This window comes from Capsicum annuum, chromosome 1 (assembly GCF_002878395.1).
Source record: "Capsicum annuum cultivar UCD-10X-F1 chromosome 1, UCD10Xv1.1, whole genome shotgun sequence".
Taxonomy (NCBI): domain Eukaryota; kingdom Viridiplantae; phylum Streptophyta; class Magnoliopsida; order Solanales; family Solanaceae; genus Capsicum; species Capsicum annuum.
In genome coordinates this window covers 14,516-29,721 of record NC_061111.1, presented here as the reverse complement: position 1 = coordinate 29,721, position 15,206 = coordinate 14,516, and the positions used below count along the sequence as shown (strand labels likewise).

The 15,206-nt window shown below is 33.1% G+C and overlaps 1 long non-coding RNA gene across 1 annotated transcript in view; it reads right to left on the bottom strand.

Moving 5' to 3' along the window:
• Positions 1 to 689: 689 nt before the first annotated feature.
• The window catches only part of LOC124899249, a 20,621-nt gene continuing 6,104 nt past the window's right edge, over positions 690 to 15,206 (bottom strand). The window contains exons 2-3 of the long non-coding RNA XR_007056419.1: positions 2,076 to 2,125; positions 690 to 785 (exon numbers count right to left, since the gene is read on the bottom strand). This is a non-coding gene — a long non-coding RNA (uncharacterized LOC124899249). The remainder of the gene's footprint in view (positions 786 to 2,075; positions 2,126 to 15,206) is intronic.

The window sequence follows — 15,206 nt, the reverse complement described above, 5'->3', positions numbered from 1 at the left end:
ATTCTCCTCTGACACTTGCTCTATTCTCTTAGACAAATCTTCAAGGTGTTTCTCCGAAAATGACATCTTGATTCTATTATCTACTTCCTTCTCATTAAATGAAGAGACTTCCCTTTGTAGAGAGACATTCTATTCCACAAGCTCCCTTACCAATTCACGGAGTCTATGTTGTCCAATTTGGTATTTCTCAAGTTTTAGAGAACAATCGTTGGATCTTCTATCCAACTCCTTTTCCAGTACTGATTGTAACTCATTCTTTTTTGTCTCCAATCTTCGTGTCCGTGAATCTAGTTCTGCCTGTAATATGCTGGCTTCTTCCTTAGCAGAAGCCCTTTCAGCAACTTGATTCCGTAGCATGCTTGAAACTTTAGAAGCCATTTGTACCTTCTTCTTTGTCAATCTTCTAATAGTCTGAATCAACACTAGAACGCTAAGGTCTCTGCCGTGAAGAAATATTTGTCATTAATTTGGACAAGCAAATGCAAATTAAAACATCAGTTTAAGTTTGAAAAGGAAGCTATAGCAAAATGATATGTATACCGGCTTGAATCATGACCAGATTTCTCAGGATGAACTTTCTTATTCTGACCATGGGGAGATTTCCTCAGATCCGTGAAATTCTTTTTTCCTGACCCCCTGTCATAGAAGGATCCAGATGACAATAAAGCACTCCTCCAAGAAGAAACTTTCTTGGACTTTAATGGTGGTGAAGGGGTCTTGTTTGCATCATTAGTTGATGATCGTAAAAAGAAAAAGTTGTTCTTCATCATCTCTATGTATGGAGACTTTACATGAATCAAACTAGTGTCCATGAGATTTAAAGGACAAAGCAAAACACTCATAAACAGCCACTCACAAATCATCATCCATCATGAAAATATTGCAAGCTAACTAAATACTTATGAGACAAAGCAAAACACCTCTCTTTCTACATGCTTCTTCCTCAACAACAACATACGTAACCCCTACCTTGGCAAGTAGGAAATTTGTTTCCCATAAATCCTCGGCAAGGAAAGCAAAAACATGAGGATATTTATGAATACGTAAGCAGTAACAACAGTAGCAAGTAAGAAAACAGAAGTATACGATACAACAAGTAGAAAAGAAAAATTTACTCTAATACTACTACCAGAAGAGACATGACGCGAAACTATTTACTACTAGTCTTCTACTGAAAATTAATAAATTACCCCACAAACAAATAGCACAAGAACAATTCAAAGAACTTAACAAATCCTTCTGATAAAACAAATTATCATGGTAAATAATCAAAAAAAAAGAAATTACTGAATCAAAGAGTTGAAAGAGTAAGAGCTGGCAAAAGGTTGTCAGAATCTATAGGATTCTTGTCATTTTTTCTTGAAATGTAAAAACAGTAAAAGACTAGAATGGAGAAAACTTTTTTTTCTGTGTCTTTCATTCATCATCGTACAATGCATATATAAAACTAACAAGAATCTGTAAATTGCAAGTAAATATTTATAAGGATCTGTACATGGCAAGTGAATATTTAGAAGGATCTAGAAAGATGGCAAGTGAATATTTACAAAGAACAAAGAAATCTGGGTTGCACTATTTGGACCTTTCTTGTACTTGTATTTGGGCTAAACAAAGAAGTGAGTCCAATTCGTACACTGTCATAATAAGTGAAAATATGCACACTTTATGCATTATATATAATCATATTTTAAGTTTTAAAATTCTTACTATTTCACAATAAATATAATTAATAATGATAAATTTGAGGAAATAAAAATGGACCCCTGCTCAAAAGGGTAAATAATTTCGCCCAAAAAGAAAAGCTAGATACAAATTAATATAAGTGTTGTAACTTTTCTTTTTAACCAAAAGAGTCAAATCCAATGTTACTCTACACCTCTCTTAAGCAAAAAAAAAAAATGATAGATAACAACAGAACACAGGTTACAACAAAATAATATGATTAAGAATTGAATCTCTATATAAAAAATCATAAAGTCTGACTAAATATTCATCTACCACATAAAATAACAACAGAATCGAAACTACAACAAACAATACAATAATCGAAATATCATAACAATATTAAACCTCACCTTTACACAAATTCTTTAAAGCTCGATCGAACTTTTATCTATCACCTATACTGAGCAGAAAAAATAACATATATCAATTGAACAATACGATAATCAAGATATTTGAATAATACAATTAAATTTAATATTTACACTGAAATTCCTTAAAGTCCAACCTAACATTTATCACCTATATTAAGCAAAAAAATAAAAAATAACAAATAGCAACAGAATAAATCGGCATCACAATAACAATATTTATTTTAGAGTCCATAATACACTCAACCCTAAATAAAGAATAAATATGATAAAAAATTTAATTAATTTTACCAATAAATATCGTATACATTAAATCGAACCACTATAAACATAAATATAAAAAATCAAAGAAAGTCTTTTGACAATGACAAAAATAATGTGGGATTAATTACCAAGAAAACAATACACCTATAATGAACCAATAATTGGTCAAAAGAATTCCAACCAAACAAAAAAAAGAAATAATTCGGTTGTATATATTTTGGTGGACGAAGTGTTGTCCTTATAATGAATATATGTGTGAATTCAAAAGCTAAACCTAGATCAATTACAAAATAAAATATATCTTGCCATATATTTTAGAACTCCTAATTTAGAAAAAAAAAAATTACCATATATTTTAGGAGATAATATTATAAATAAATTAAATAATAATTAAAAAAGGTGAAAAGACTATTTTGTCTATTGTTCAGTGTTTTAATGAATGACAAAAAGTTCAAATCACATTTTTAAGAGTCTTCACACTTTTAATATATTATAGATTATAGATATAGATATAGATGTAGATTATAAATATAGATATAGATTATAGATTATAGATTATAGATATATATATAAAAAGGAGGTTTAGAGTATGCTGATGTGGCATACTTCTAAAGCCTCCATTTCTATTTTTCTTTTTTCTCAACTTTTTGAGATTTTTTCAATTTATTTATTATATTAAAATAATTTACACCTCCCCATTTACTATTCTTTCTATGGGTTGACACCCATATATTCCACACAAGAGCCTCTTTATGGCATAGCACATGCAACATGTATGTATTTTTGCTGAATATTCTTTGAAGTCATTCTCTCTATTTCTTCCTCTAGGTGTAACCATTCCAAGATTCTGTACTTAATACTGTATTTTACTTATTTTTCAATTAAGTTGTGTGAAGGAAATGTCTATACACTAATGAGGGGAGGGGTGTTAATTATTCGGCTAATAAGCATATTATAATCTATAATATATTAAAAGTGTGAAGGGCTCTAAAAATATCGTTTGAACTTTTTACCCTTCATTAAAAGTCTTTGGTTTAAACAAAATAGTCTTTTCACTGTTTTTCTAATATTTAAGAGTTGAAAATCAATTAAATATATTTATGATAAATATTTACATATTAAAAAGCATGTTTTTATTTCAGTAGAAAACGTACAATCTAATTTTCTTTTTTTGTTTTTTTGATGGACTCCTAATTATATGGGTACTCAAACTCCTATATATGGAAACCTTTATTCTTTTAGCTCTTGTTTATGTTTTTTTCCTTTTTTCTTTGTATAAAATCCTAAAATATAATTTATGTGACTCCAAAATGTAAAGAAAGTCAAATTCCTAGATACATGATGAGCTTTCATACTACCTTTCCTACACGTTTTTTTTATCATTATTTTATTTTTATCATCAAATTTTCAATTGAAATCTTCTACTATCATAATTAAAGTGGAAAAATAATTAACTAATTTGAAAACTAATAATTAGATGACTATTTTTATGAGAATAACTATTGTTTTGATGATTAATATTTTTTTATTAGTTTGAGAATTCTAAATCAACTAAATTTAATTTTAAAAATATTTACAAAAAATTATAAATAAATATAAAAATGTTAGAATAAAAAAAATTTAAGAAGTACCAAATTTTTGAAAGTTTTAAGTACATAATATGTAATCAATGATTTTGTAAAGATTTGACTTTAAAAATAAAAATAAAATTAAATATAAAAAAATTATCGTACCACAGTGCATGGTTCAAATTGATTTGTTTCTCTTAGCCCCTAACAACAAGAGAAAGAGGTACTGATGAAAAATGTAAAAATGATTAACCATCAACCACTTTAAACTTGTGGCAAAATATATATGTGCTTACACTAAAATATATGTTTATGTTTACATTATTATACTAAAGTGTGAAGGAGTATTGAAAAGTAATTTAAATTTTTTGCACTTTATTAAAAATCTCCACAATAGAAAAAATAATTTAATTTTAAATAATCAAACGTTACACGTGCGAGGCACATGCAGTTAAACTAGTAAATTTAAAGGATGTATATATGGAAGTATTGAGATGGTAAAAGAATATAAAAAGAAAGAGGAAGAAGATGTTAATTGGCATAAAATTTGGGGTAAAATGTGGATTTTAATTTACTGATTTTAGGCAAATATTAGGACAAAGCAATTAAAAAAATATTGACAAAATATCAAGTAAAAAATTAGAGGTGAATATTTGCATGGATTTGTCAATCATTGTAAATAATGAAGAGAATTATATTCTAACTTACAAAATATATTAAATGTCTATTAAATAAAATATAAGGAAGTGCAATTTTTTTAAAAATCTCTTATGCGTTAGAATGGGTATATCTTATGTGTAAAAATGAAGATGTCTTATAAAAAGTCTGTAAAACTAAATAAAAAATAAAAAATTATAACATACAAAATCAGTTCTCCTCAATAATATAACCATGTACGAAAGTATATATTATCTATATGTATATATTGCGAAAAAAGGGATAATAAACAAGTAGTTTCACCTACAATTAATATATATTTAATAATAATAATATATATATTACTCTTATATATAAATGAAGAGTTTTGGTACTACTATTTTGTCTTTTAGTGCCTACTTGCTACTACTACTACTACTAGTAGTAGTAGTAGTAGTATTCATTTTTTTACTATCACTATTACTACTACTATTATTGTTATCACCTTTTTTTTACTATTACTATTACTACTATTATTTTTTTTCTTACTAATATATATAATATTTAAGAAAAAGTTTGGTAATACTACTAATTTGTCTTTTAGTAGTTGTTGACACCTAATTTTTGACCTCCATAACTAAGTTTAATCCGAGGTTTCTTCGATTTTCAAGTAAAATTACAACATTTATTTTATCCAAATAAAGTATTTTCAAAGTATTCATTTGGGTAAATTGATCATTTAAGTAGCGATTATATATTATCGTGTTCAATTATATGAAATTTTATAATTTTATTCTTTAAATGCTTATTTTATAGAATATCGTATTTTAATCAAGGTTTATATCGAAAATAAATTCAAACGATTAAAATTTATATTTGAATGTAATTTTACTCTCAAAAATTAATTTATTTGGATAAATATTTGTGTAATTTTAATAAATCAAGAAACGCGAGATCAAAAAAGGTATTAATTCGTATCGAATTTTGATTCAATTTAGTCAAAATATTAAATTTGATCATAATTAAAATTAATTGGTTGCAATGAAATGTGACCAATCTAATTTTTAATTGGATTGAAATATTGACTAATTTTGGCCAAATCCTAAATTTTATTTGGGGGTTATATTTTAAATAACCCCCAAATTCTTATCAATTCCAACCAAACCAGCCCATTTTCTTTCAACAATGCAACAACCCACCACAAGCGGCCCATTCAAAACTTGACCCAGCCCACTCTTCAAATTACCCCAGCCCAGCACCACACCTCCATTCACCAGCCCAATTTTATGTCTCAACCCAGGCCCAAACTACCTCCGACCCGGCCCATTCCGTTATATCTCCCCCTTCAGCATAACAACACCAACCCTCAACAGACGCGACAACATCACAAAAACCTAAACCCTTCGACCCATTTTCAAGACGAACCAACCTCACCTGCAACCCTAAACCCGATTCTCACAACCAACACCCCGTAACCAACCCGTTTGTAGCCTCCTTCACGCGTCCCACGTAAGTTCATGTGAAGAAAACCCTTGAATCTTCTATAAATAAGTCGAGGTGTCCTCTCAACGTATCAATTCCGTGAATCTCAGGTATGGGAGTACGATTCCGTACATGTATGTCACAATTTTATTGGCTCATGGTGAAAATCCGTTTTGGCTAAATATTATTGGTCCACCGATTTGGAAATCGGTACAATTTATTAGGGGAACCCGATTGGGAGTTAAAAAATTTTGAATTATCTTTGGAAAGGGAATCCCTAAATTACCCTCAATTGACTTCTATATAAAGAGCTCACTGTTGAGCTGAAAAAGGGTATTTTTTTGGCTTCTTCCTTTTTGGATTCGGGGAAAATCGGAGGATTTTCTCTTCTTCCTAGGATGGAGGTTCTGGGGTTTGAAATTTCGGATGGTCTTTTGACGGTTCGAAATTGGGAAGATTTTTTTTGGGGGGCTGGCCTCTCCTTTCTAGGTTCAAAATCTTGGAAGCAAAGGTATTCGAAAGTCGAGGGGGTTGAGAAAATTTGGATTGGGGGAGTTCTTAGAAAAACTAGGTCTAAAGAGGGGAAAAAAGTGAGCCATTCTGAGCAAAATCGATAAATTCTTTCATTTTAGTAAAAATTTGAAGCTCGTCGAAATTGTTCGAAGTAGCTGCTAGGCCTTTCTCCGGTGGTGCGAATCGGGTGATAGATCGAGTCCTATTTTGCTGCTCCCTAAAAGGTAATACCCTTTTCCATTTAAGCTTCATCTGTTTCTGCTTCATCTCGATCTTCTATAGTCGTGAATAAATTTTTTAGTATAATTGTATGCTGGGTTGTTTGCTGGTAGATGGCTTTGATAGCCGTAGGTAGTTGTTTTGGTAGATTTTTGATTTAATACTCTCATTTTTTGTGAAATGCTTTAGGTTTGTATAGCTGACTTTATGTTAAAGTTTTATGTTCTGCGATTCTGTTTGAGTTGCTGGTATTTTGTTAAGGCTGGTTTGTCTTTTAAAGTTTCATGCTTTTGATTTTGGTTTGAGTTACTGGTATATTGTTAAGGCTAGTTTCGTGGCTAAATTTTGATTTTGTTTAGTCGTTTCGAGCTGCTTGTATGTTGTCATGGTTGGCTTCAGGGTTTAACGTTGGTGCCCTGCTCTAGCTTGTGTTATTTTAAAGTTTCATGTTTTATTCTTGTTTTGATAGTTTTCGGGCCGAGGGTGTTTTGTTCATTGTTGGTATTTAACGTCGTCTTGTATGTCGAGACATCCCCATGAGTTCCTTGGCTTCCCAAATAACAAAGAATGATGAGGATATGCTCGACAAAAACTGACAAATCCCATGATTCCTCGATGACCATTTTGGCTATTAGAACTCGTTTGAGTTTGACAAAAGAGGATGAGGATGATAATAGTGCCCTGCCAATTTCCCTTTAGCTTTATCTGCCATGTCTTTTTTGTGTGGATTCAAATCTTTTATCCTTCCTTGTCTCTTGAGCTTGTTGCCAGTACATGATCGGGTTAGGAAGATGAATGCATAATGAGGTATCTTAGTATGTTTATTTAGAAGGAATGGCCTTATTTTGTTCTCCTCGTGGAAATGGAGCGTCACTGTTGTATGTCTCTTTGAATACCTACTGTCAATGGAACTTAGATTTATAGGTCAATTTTGCTTCTTTTCTATGTTTCAATCAATCTCTTGACTAGATCGTGGGGTTACGTTTAGGTCTGAAGTTCTCAAAATAGCTTGCAAACAGTTTTCTCCTGCCCATATAACATGACAGTATCATATAATGTGGTATAGATTGGTTTATTTGAAGCGCATGACTGCATTTCGATTTTAGTGTTGGAAATTAATAGTGTTCTTGATTTAAGTGAGACCCTCTTTGCTTTTGTTGATTGGATTACTGTACAACATACAAGAAAAGAGGTGAAACGAACTTATCTTGGTTCATCTGTAGCATAAATTTAAGTATCTATTTTTTGGGAATTATCTTCAGCTCTTCAGTTTTGTATTCCAGTTGAGTGTTTTGATAGCCAACTGATAAAATTTTCTTAGTTTCTGTGTATTCCTTCTCAAAAGTAAGCACCAGAACCTATCCTTTTGTCAAAAGGAATGGATTACGATTTACTATTAATGTACGGTCCTTTAACAAATGTTATAGCATCCCTCTACTGCAACAAACAAAACCAACATTACGTCCTATGCTCTCATCTAATGGTCATCACATGCGATTAGGAAAAGTGACCTTTTACTAGAATTCTTTCATGCATATGCATACTTTCATGCCAAAGTCCAGCATAATATGGCGTGTTATCTTTGATCTCTATGTTAAAAGTTCAAAACCAATTAAACACAGTTGCATTTCGTATATATCACTAATCTAGTAGCTAAGTTTCCTTTTATGTATCGAAGTAGTGATTTTTTTTTAACAGCTTTGAACTTTCTGAATTTTTTTGGTTATAAAAGTAATTCATTTTTATGAACGCGTATTAATTCATATATCTTTTCTTTGCATGCACACCCCTTGGAGCCCAAATGGGCTTCTTCTCTCTTTGCATTTCATAAATGAGCCAATGAGGCCTATCCTTCCGAGTCAAGCCCGAATGAAAGCCCAAAGTTGAGCACGTGGCATGCGGATACGAGAAGTCGAAAGAGGAATAATGGATAAAAATCCCATCTTTGAAGCGGCCAAGGGATTAGAACGTTTCTTTTCTTTTATTTGTTTATTTATTTTGTCATCTTTTATTTATTTGTTTATTTATTTACTCCTTTATTTCATTTGGGCCTCGAAGCCAAAGTTGTAAATTTAATGCAGGTGGAGTGAGACTCGAGCCAAAGGCTCGAAAACTAGACTAAGACATGTGAAATAGGTTGAAAACCCAACTAGATTAGGAAAGGGCCGATGGTTTGGGCTTGAAAGCCTAAATCACTAATTCCCCGTTTTTCTCCCCTTTTCCTTTCATTTACTTATTTACATGTTTCTTTGCGAACTTAGTTAAAATCCCTAACTAAGTCGCCTAAAAATTGGTTTTGCATAAATACTAAAATATCACTAAAATTGCTTTTCTTTGTAGAAATCAACTTTTTTCCAAAGTTAGTCAAAGATGATTTTCAAACAGTCCAGATAACCGCAAGTTAGTGGACGTTTTAGGTGCGTAACACCTTCTTAAAACGTTAATAGGAACCGCTTATCTAGAATCTCTAAATTAAAACGATTTTCCTATTTTGAATCATTTGAGGTAACTTTTATAAAGGTTTCTTAATTCCTTTCCAAAATTAAGTGGCGATTCTTTCAAAAGTCAAAATTTCTCCGCAAAACAGAAATGGCAACTCTGCTGGGGATATTTAACTAGGTTCTAACCAAATGATTGATTTTGTCTTTTGATTAACTGTTTATATGTTTTGATTTTGTAAATTTCAACTATCGCATCCTATGGCATTTTCATGCATTATTTAAACTGTTTTGGGGTTTCGTGGATGTCCCAGCCCCTATTGTTCAATTCCAATAATGTATTGGAAATACAAATGGCTTATTAGCACATGAGTCATCCGATGGCTGTTTGTATTTTCAAACTCAAGTTGTCCGCTTGAGAACCTGGTTCATACCCATTGTAGACACTTAGGATAGAACGAAATCAAAACCCTATTTTAGGCATGAGCCTAGGACGACCTAATACTCGAACGGGGTATTGGGCCTACTAGAAAATCTTTCCTGCGTATATTGACCTCGAGTCAATTATAGACAAACCATACTTATGTGTTGAAGAAAATATATTCCTGTCTAATTCAATCCATTATATTTTGGGGGTCGGGAAAAAGCTTGATTTGCTTACTTTCGTAAGAAGAACTGAAGTAAGTTAAGCAAGAAATTGATCAATTTGGGAGGTTGCATCTAAGGCACAGTTTGAACGTCAATGGATGTCACCAATATAAGAAATGGGCGAAGCTAAGAGCGCGAAGGCCAATAGAAGAAGCATTTAGTAATTAGTATCTAAATGCTCTACCAGATGATTTCCCAAAGTTTGGTGGGATGAAGAAGGTTGCACCAAGAGAGGCTTTACAAAATTGGACTTCCACTCCGCTCCTAATTCGTCGTCCGTCGCGGTAGATGAAAGGGAAATTACTAATAGTTTTTAAAATCAGTGATGATCCGGAGGAGGCCTCGTGATCCATTATTTTATGTCTCAAATTTTTATTTCGTGTTTTACAACTCTCAAAAAGGCATTGGCCCATATTTGTCTGGGTCATAAGCCATGGTTTTTATTTATTTTTCAAAAGGCCTCCCTTTATTTAAGAAGTTATTTTTTAAATATGATTATCTAGCATGGTTTATTTTGGTAACAATAATTTAAAAAACCTATCAATGTCATGTCATGTCAAGGGTTAGACGAACAAGGCGAAGGAAATAATGATGAATAGAAAAGGTGATGAGGAGCGGTTAGTAGTAGATATAGAGAAATGTGAAAATCAAAAGAAGCCCAACCTGGATGAGCCCTAATCCTACATGAGATGGATGGTCAAGAGTGGACCAAACCAATCAATTCTGATGCGGTAAAGATATATCATGCTTGAAAGATGTTATAGTTTTTATTTCTTGGCTTATTTATAACCGCATTTATAATAGTATCAATTTTATGATGTGTAATTGCCTAGAATCATTTTCCTTTATGTACGAACTAAGTTTGACCTGAATTTCCAAGAATGGGATACGTAGGCGGCCTATGTCGGCTTCGGTCAACCCTTTAGAAAATTTTATCCTTTTCCGTTATCTACAAACTACGTTTAACTTGAATTCCCTAGAAAGGGATACGTAGGCGGTCTATGACGGCTTCGGTGAACCCATTAGATTTTTTCTATATATATCCCTAGCGTAGTCTTGAACTACGTTTGACCTGATTTCTGCTTCAATGGGATACATAGGTGCCCCAACGGCTCGGTCATATAACCCCAGGAAATGAAAACTGGGGCAGAATTTTCGAGAAGGAATCTCAAAAATTCACAAGAGAAGATCAACATCCAACAAAGAGAATGAAGATCAGCAAAGACTGCAGATCCACTCAAAATGATATCATCTTAGACTACTTTAAACTAGGGCAGAAATTTTGAGGGAGGCCTTAAAATTTTCACCAAATACTGAAATATATTTTAAATTCCCCAGCACTAGAGGTCGAAGTTGAGATTTGAGAATCACCACCTGGGATAAAGTCTAGGATAAAACTTCTAGTAGAAAGCCTCGACAATGCTGAATCCCCAGCAATCCTCCATCAAATATATGATATTGTCAGAATCAAGAGAAAGATGGTCGTTGAGCTAGCACATGACATAACTGGCAGAGATTTTCTAGATTTTTGCAGGAGTTTTCGAAACTATTTTCTAAAAATTAAGACAACTTTCAAAAATCTATGAAAGTCTTTAACTTAATGATTGGCCTGACATCAATTAGGACGGGGATTCAAGGGTGAAAGTCCCAACATGACAAAGTACCCAAAAGATGGCGTGGAGCAAATGGAGAATCGAAGAAGGTCAACACGGAGTAGTTTCATTCAAACTAATAATTTTTTTGTAGATACAGGGATTGATATACAAAATGAGCGTTTCTTTCAAAAAATCCTTGAGCAAGTCGGGAGCCATGCCAGAGCATATAATGCTTAAGAACGGTATTTTTGGGTAGCTCAAAAATGGATTTAATACCCATTAATCGAGGACCATTTGAATTGTCCATCTCATTTCTTGAGATCATGGAGGACAAACAAAGACGTCTTTTTTTCTTTACGAACATTGTATTTAGAATTTTTCTGAAAAATAGTCGCTATCAAAATCGACTTTGTGTTTACTAATCGTCTACTTCAAGTACAGGTACATGTAAAAAGCAAGTCGCAGACAAACAAACTCAGGTGAAACTATTTTTAAATTGCTAAGAGGGACATTTCATATCATTGCCAAAAGGGTCATTGTATATCATTGCCAAGAGGACCATTGCATATCATTGCCAAGAGAGCCATTTCATATCATTGGCCAAGAGACCCATTTCATATCATTGCCAAGAGGGTCATTGCATAGCATTGCCAAGAGGACCATTGCATATCATTGCCAAGAGGGCCATTTCATATCATTGCCAAGAGGGTCATTGAATATCATTGCCGAGAGGGTTATTGAATATCATTGCCAAGAGGTCCATTGCATATCATTGCCGAGAGGGTCATTGCATGTCATTTGTTGAAAGGGCCATTACATATCATTGCCGAGAGGGCCATTGTATATCATTGTCGAAAGGACCATTGCATATTATCGCCAAGAGGTCCATCTTATACCATCACCTAAGAAGGCTATTCAATATCTGTTGACGCGCTAGACACAATGCTGGCGTCGAGGATATCATTAACATTAAATATATCTGTTGATATGCTAGACACAATGCTGGCATCGAGGATATCATCATCATTCATATATCTGTTAACACGTAAGACACAACGCTGGCGTTGAGGATATCATCATCATTCAATATCTGTTGACGCGCTAGACACAACGCTGGTGCCGAGGATATCATCAGCATTCAATATATCTGTTGACATGCAAGAAACAACGCTGGCGTTGAGGATATCATCATCATTCAATATCTATTGACGCATTAGATACAATGCTGGCGTCGAGGATATCATCAGCATTCAATATATCTGTTGACACGCTAGACACAACACAGGCGTTGAGGATATCATCATCATTCATATATCTGTTAACACGCAAGACACAATGCTGGCGTCGAGGATATCATCATTATTCAATATCTATTGACGCGCTAGACACAACACTAGTGTCAAGGATATCATCAGCATTCGATATATCTGTTGACACGTAAGACACAACGCTAGCATCGAGGATATCATCATTATTTTATATCTGTTGAGACACAAGACATAATACTGGCAACGAGGATATCTTATCATTTTATGAATCAACATCTGAATGCATCGAGAGCACACGATTTGAAGGGACACCTTTAAGTCGCTATCTAAGGATGAATGATATATAAGATTTCCTAGAAATTGACAATTTGAGGGTCATCTATAAGTCATATTATTTGAAATAGGATAGTATGCAAGATCACCTATGATTTGATAGCATGTAGGTCATCCGTTAGCCACAACAACATCCTAACTGGTTAGTGTGCAAGATCACACAAAAATCGATAGTTCAAAGGTTATCCATAAGTCGCAACTAAATCCTTACCGAAGAATATGCAAGAATATTAAATTGATACGTCCAAGGGCTCTCTATAAGTCGCATCATATCTAAGATCGATTATGTGTAAGATTACACAATTTGAGAGATTATCTATAAGTCATATTGTGTCCAAGGTCGGATGATGTGCAGGAATACCTGAAAGCTAGCGATTGGAGGCATATCTGTAAGCCATCTCTTATCCAAGGTCGGATAATGTGCAGGATTACCTAAAATCTAGAAATTCAAAAGATATCTGTAAGTCACCTTGTATCCAACATCAAATAATACGCAAGATTATCCAAAGATTGACAATTTAAGAAAAATTTATAAGTCGATCATCGGCTATAACCGGAGAAGTTATAATTCCACATACAACAAGCATTATAGGTGACCAAAAAGGTTTCCTCATCAATACAAGATTACACGATTGTAGTGGCCGTTCTGCATAAAGTATCGTCAGTGTCTAAAAGGGCCACCCCACTTTGAAGACATATTCAACCGACAAATGTCATAATTATACAACAACCAAAAGGGTTGTTGTGTTTTTGCCAGTTATTTTATACCAAATAGGTACATGAAGATATGACTCTGATTTTCAGGCCACAACTCACGTGGAGATATGGTAAAATACCATATATCTCTTTCATAAATTATGTTTAGCACTAACACTTTTTGCTTGAAGCATTGTCGAGAGCATCCGAGAGGATGAAAATCTCAAATCAAAACCACAGGTGCAGAAGACTTCAGATAGGACGCATTACAATGTGGAACTCTTTCTTAACAGCGAAACGGGACATAGTCTAAAGATGGACGTCAAACTCTTTGGACGCGAGCTAAAGGATGATCACCACCACCATCCAACCACACCCCTGTTAGAAGGCATGTGGGAACTCTGAGATATTCAGGTTTCAGCTTTACCTTCGGGATATTGCTAAACTTATATCGAGGGTAAACTTTCCTTTCTTTCACTTATCTCGAGTCGAACTACAAGCAGTCTGATTCCCTAAAGTCTCGGGGATATGTAGGCTGGGCTCTACGAAGAAAACTCGACTGCATTCCAACCTCCCCCCAAATTCTTTTATTCCCCAGCTTCTAGATTTATCAAAAGCTCTAAAACCGCGATAGTTGGTGAATTTTCTTGAAAATTATGCTTAAAATCAAGCTTTGTGAACTACAAGTGGCCTGAATTCTCATGTAACCTGATATATGTAGGAAACCTGATACCGAGGTTCAGCCATAACTCCATGAAACTCGTGCGAAAGCCAACCTTTTTCGAATTCCAATTTGTGGTCGGACAAAGTTTAGTAACGTTAACCTTCCTTTGCCCAGGGTTACTTGCATCCACCCTACCCAAAGGGCGGGGGCAGTGGTTGACACCTAATTTTTGACCTCCATAACTAAGTTTAATCCGGGGTTTCTTCGATTTTCAAGTAAAATTACAACATTTATTTTATCCAAATAAAGTATTTTCAAAGTATTCATTTGGGTAAATTGATCATTTAAGTAGCGATTATATATTATCGTGTTCAATTATATGAAATTTTATAATTTTATTCTTTAAATGCTTATTTTATAGAATATCGTATTTTAATCAAGGTTTATATCGAAAATAAATTCAAATGATTAAAATTTATATTTGAATGTAATTTTAATCTCAAAAATTAATTTATTTGGATAAATATTTGTGTAATTTTAATAAATCAAGAAACGCGAGATCAAAAAAGGTATTAATTCGTATCGAATTTTGATTCAATTTAGTCAAAATATTAAATTTGATCATAATTAAAATTAATTGGTTGCAATGAAATGTGACCAATCTAATTTTTAATTGGATTAAAATATTGACTAATTTTGGCCAAATCCTAAATTTTAATTGGGAGTTATATTTTAAATGACCCCCAAATTCTTAACAATTCCAACCAAACCAGCCCATTTTCTTTCAAC